The 5,479-nt window shown below is 41.3% G+C and overlaps 1 pseudogene; it reads left to right on the top strand.

The window, feature by feature from the left end:
* LOC149038097 (uncharacterized) lies at positions 1–1,767 on the top strand (annotated as a pseudogene).
* The last annotated feature ends 3,712 nt before the right edge of the window (positions 1,768–5,479 follow it).

Here is a 5,479-nt window from a genome sequence, read left to right as displayed (position 1 = left end):
ATGACAACCCGTGTGGACATAGACGAGCATGCATCACTCCTGCACCGCTCAAGCTATTACCTGCCTCTTCCAAACGAAGACAGGCAAAACAAAAGATTCATCAAACTGTGGGCTGTAGGCTTTGACTTGCTGTTACTATGGAATGTTGGTGGCCCATGTGTGTACGTGATTCGTAGTGTAAATTGTTTCAAAGACAATTCCTCTGTCTATTTTTGTGAGAAAGGCGCAGTGTTTCCATATTCCGAAGAACTGGTTATAACATGGCTTGCTACACTCTCTGTTTTCACAATCATCATCATCTTGGCACTGCTGACGACACACACCTTACATATGCGGGCGGGCGGTGATCTTGAGAGTATACAGCTTTGTCTGAATGAGGACTTAACAAACGTTTTCAACTGGCTACAAGCGAATAAACTCACACTGAATATGACAAAAACCGAATTCATGCTAATAGGGTCAAGGCAGAGACTGGGTACTCTCACAGCTTCACCAACAATTAGAATGAACAGCACTCAGGTGAGCCAGGTTACTTCTACAAAATCGCTTGGTGTGATTATAGACGATAGGCTCGATTGGCATAGTCACATCGAAAAATTAACAAAAAAGATTGCCTCTGGTATCGGGTGCCTAAAGCGAGTCAGGCATCTGATCCCAGCATCGACCTTACATCTGCTTTACCAAGCTTCAGTAAAACCTCACTTTGATTACTGTGACATTGTCTGGGGTAGCTGTGGGATAACGCTACGAGATAAGCTGCAGAAATTACAGATTAGAGCAGCCCGTGTTTTGACATTTTCCAGCTATGATGCCGATGCAACTAAGCTACTTGAATTTTTAAGCTGGAAAAATCTGACAAGCCAGCAGGAAATTCATAGAGTTACCATGGTTTTCAAATGTCTGCACGGGCTAGCTCCTGAATATCTTAATTCTAAGTTTAAATGGCGTAACTCTGCTTATGACCTCAGGGACTCTGAAAATAAACTCAATGTTCCTCTACCTCGCACTAACTATTATCGAAAAAGCTTTAGCTATAGTGGAGCCACATTATGGAATAGTCTTCCATGTGATATAAGGAACACAGAGTCTCTGGGGTTATTTAAACGCAAGATCAATGCCACTCTATAACGCACGGCATTCACGGAAAACAGCTTTTAAATATTAGTTAGTGTTTTAATTTTTAAATAGTTTTAGTTAATGTAATTGCTGATGAATTGTTTCGTGCTTAAATAAAGATTATACTACTATACTTATACTATACTACTACTATACTGCAGAAAGTTCCAGATTTTCTTGGATACAAAGTCATCCTACATCAGATGAAATTTCTTCCCTCCTGTTGGACTCTGATAATTCTTTTGTTTGTATCCTTGACCAGATACATCAAGCCCGCTATATCTGCCAAATCCATCAATTCCTGGATGATATTGATGGGTTTGGCTTTTAACTATATTCTTAAAACTTTATTTGTTGGCTTTTTGAATTATACGCAGTTGAATTTTTTGAAGCGTCAATATCCCAGTTATATCTTTGTTTTGTCAAAGCTTTCCGTGCTGGTGTTATTTGCCATCTCTCTAATGAACTTGCTTGCCACCATTTTAGAACTTACTGTTCAAGTTCAACACAGAATATTTTGAAATGATAAATGATCTTCTTCGTTACTTTGGTACATCCACTTTTAGATTCAAAATAACGAGTTTCTTTCGGCAGAAACTTTTCATTGATGATAAGAATAATATTCTCTCTAACCAAGCACCTTTGCAGTGATAACATGGATGATAGAGCAGTAAAACAGAGAGTGTATAGATTTGTGGGAGTGACCGCCTCTCATCCCATTTGGCGCAATTTTCGATTGAGTATCGAAAGTAATCGGAAATTTGCTTCACCACGCTCTGTGATTGGTCCAGAAAATTTGAATTCTCGCTCCCTTCGGAACTAATCAGATGCAACGCTAAACCCAATTGCGACTCGTACCCTCGCGTGTTTCCACGACCTTTGCAGTTTTGCTTGGGTTTACTTTGAATTCGTATCTGTTCTTTGAGATAATTTCCTCTCCTCTGATTGGTCGATGTATTAACTTTGGCTTTGATTTCAAGACACGCAATCGAAATGCACTATTAGGAATTCTATTACTTTCTATCTATGCGAACCACCGAGAAAATGGCTCTAACGAATTGTAAAGAGCCCGTTCCCCATCTCTCTGGTTAAAAAAGCACATGACATAATATTCGTGTTTTCGTGTCTCAAGCGAAATTGTTAGTTACTTCTTAGATGTTTCCCTTAACATATAAACGGGTTTAAATCCTAATATACCAATTTCATTTCATTTTTATTACTGAGACTCATTAAATTTTTATTTGCTTGCTCTTTTTGTTACGTACACGTTCAAACGCAAATAATTTAATGTTTAAACCAATAAAAGGTGAGTTTGATTCAAAGGTTTTGCGCATCCTCAATGCACATATTTATAGTGCAAAATCGTTGCAGTGAACGGCTTTGAACTTGAAAAGCGCCTAACTCCAAGTGGCACCATGAGTGTTCGTGTCAATCAGGAGAATCTGGGGCGTGAGTCATCGATTCCCACGCACGAAAATTGGAATGGTTTTAATCTAATCTAAAATTTCTTTGCGAATGGGGAGTCTACATTTCCATCAGTCTGTTCTAAACGGCGAAAGATTAGTCTTTAAATGCAGCCAAATAATTTCCGCCTGAGTGCGACACCAAATCAACAAGCCGCTAGTTAATGAGGGTATCAGCGGCCATCCCGAGGGGTCGACCCCCGGGCAACCCAAGGGCAACCCACGGGCTTAGCAGGGGATTTGTAGCAAAGGCATGCCCCGCACGTGGGGCATTAGAGCACTTTTGCGTTGTTGGCAAAATACCCCGGGGCCATACCCACGGGATTTGCACGTAATCTGCTGTCTCAACGTTCAGCGGTTTTCCCCACAGGACAAGCAAGCTCGCTCGCTCGATGTTCTTCTAGCCCTCGAGGTAATATTTTCCTGTGTACCATGGTCAAGTATTGTGCTGTTGCTCTGTGCCGTAATGGGAGTAAGAAACGACCTGATCTCAGTTATTTTTGCTTTCCTACAAGGCCCAATGAGCGTAAGAAGTGGGAGGTTTTCTGTAAGCGAGCGGATAAAAAATTCAAGACACTCGGCGATCCAAGAATCTGTTCATTGCATTTTAAGGAAAGCGACATCGAGATTTCAATTTCATACGGTTAGTTCGCATTCGAAGCGTCTTGCCGATAGGAAGAGACAGTGTGATGAACAACCGCAAGCCAAGAAAGTTTGCCCCAGAAAGCTCGAATTTGAGGACTCCATAGAGACTTGTGTGGATTTTAGTGCTGATGTGGCTTCAGTAAACCATGATCACTCGTACTTTTGCATCGAGGAACCGGCAACACCGACTATATGTTGCCCAGGTTGCTCCAGGGGTGGGGGTATTTGTCCGAATTTTTTGCCCTACCCGAGGGGCTTTAGCATGTATTTGTCACGGCAGCTGTGACAAATGCCCCTGGGTGCCCGGGGGTCGGCCCCTCGGGATGGCCGCTGATACCCGCATAAATAGTTGTATGTTAGTGAATATTTTATAATAGTGGTGTCTACGCTAGCGCGTGACAGTCTGCCACTTCATTAAGCAAGAAACAATAAAGTTCCGCAAAGAAACTTGTGAAAAACAAATATAAATGCGAGTTGAAAAGAGTTTCGTAAAATAAATACCTGCTTTAGAATGTCTGTTTTTAAGGAGTGCGTGCGCGCATATCAGTGCAATAAAATGCCGCTTTGCCTTTTTCAGAACAGCTAACGATAGTGTGGCTGGCTTCGCTGTGTATTTTCACCGCTGGCTCAGTTGTTGCTTTTCGGAATGTTCTACAGTTCCCCGGTCACAAGGCAATTCTATATCAGCTCATGTTTGTTCCTTCATTCGTGACTTTGGTTTATCTTCTCACCCTCGCCTTGTGTCGATACATCAACCTATTCATTTCTATCGAGTCTTCTTCATCTTGGGTCACAATTTTTTTCCTCGATAGTAAGTTATATTCTCAAAAGTTTAGCTGTAGCATTTCTAATTTACACCTATGGGCGGCCGTCACCGCCAAAAATACAAAAATATAATTGGTTGGTAATTAGTCTAATTGTCTTTTGGAGAACGCTTGATCTTATCTTAAGAGATTTATTTAAAATACAAATGGACAAGTCGCCTTTGGTGAAATGAAATATTCAAACAAAAATGTTTATACAATTCAGGAGCTGTGTAGCCAACCTTGTTGAACTTATTCAAGTAAAACACGAGTGGCCAAGAGTTGACTGAAATGGTTCAGTGTCGAAATGAGAAACAGTTCAGCTAACCGTACTTTAGTGACTTGACACAAACGGTTCAGAGTGGTATGAAACGGCTTAAGTTATCGGCAAATGGTTAATCGTAGGCCGCAATGGTTTAGTATCGAATCAATCTCCTCACCGTAAAGTGAAATGGTTTAGCGTGACCTCAAATGCTTTAGCGTGACGACAAATGGTTTAGTACAAACCGAAATGGTTTAGTGTTACAACAGTTGGTTTACGCCGTAACCGCCAAAAATACAAAAGGGAAATAGGTAAGTCAAGCTTGAAATAAAACAGTCTATGTGGGGTCTGACGTCACAACCTACGTCATTCAGATCCAATTTGGCGCGAAATTCGCCAGAAGGAGGCATTCGCCAGGCCGTCCACTCGACGTTCACCACAGGGAAAAATTATTTCTGTAGCCTCGTCGTCCTTGTCCACTGGACTCAAAGAGCCTCACTCCGGTAATAACTTTTTTCACATTTGTCTATTTTAACTTGTTAGCGAATAAATTTATACCCTCATCATCTTGCCGCAATATCAGTAAGTAAATGATATTTCGGAACAAAAGGAATAACAAAATATACAGATAAAATGCATCATTTTACGCGACAGCACATTTACCGTCTAGACAGTAAGAACCAAAGCTGGGAAACGTGATAAAGCGATTCATTGTTTTAAGACGACGAAACTACAACTAAAGGGCGCCTAAAAACTATATAGTTTTTATAGTTTTGAGGCGCCCTTGAGATTCTTATCCCATCCAATTTCAAGCTTGACTTTTCCATTTAACTTTTGTATTTTTGGCGGTTACGGTGTAAACCAACTGCACCAACCGCTGCAACGCGAAACCATTTCGGTTTGTACGAAACCATTTGTCGTCATGCTAAACCATTTGGGGTCACGCTAAACCATTTGGGGTCACGCTAAACCATTTGGGGTCACGCTAAACCATTTGGGGTCACGCTAAACCATTTGGGGTCACGCTAAACCATTTGGGGTCACTTTACGGTGAGTAGATTGATGGGGTACTAAACCATTGCGGCTACGATTAACCATTTGCCGATAACCTAGGCCATTTCACACCTCTCTGAACCGTTTTTGTCAAGTTACTGAACCAAAGTACAGTTAGCTGAACCGTTTGTCGACGA

This window comes from Pocillopora damicornis, chromosome 11, assembly GCF_964200805.1.
Source record: "Pocillopora damicornis chromosome 11, jaPocDami1.2, whole genome shotgun sequence".
Taxonomy (NCBI): Eukaryota; Metazoa; Cnidaria; class Anthozoa; order Scleractinia; family Pocilloporidae; genus Pocillopora; species Pocillopora damicornis.
The sequence above is the reverse complement of the archived record's forward strand: the minus strand, read 5'-3'. Positions and strand labels throughout refer to the sequence as shown.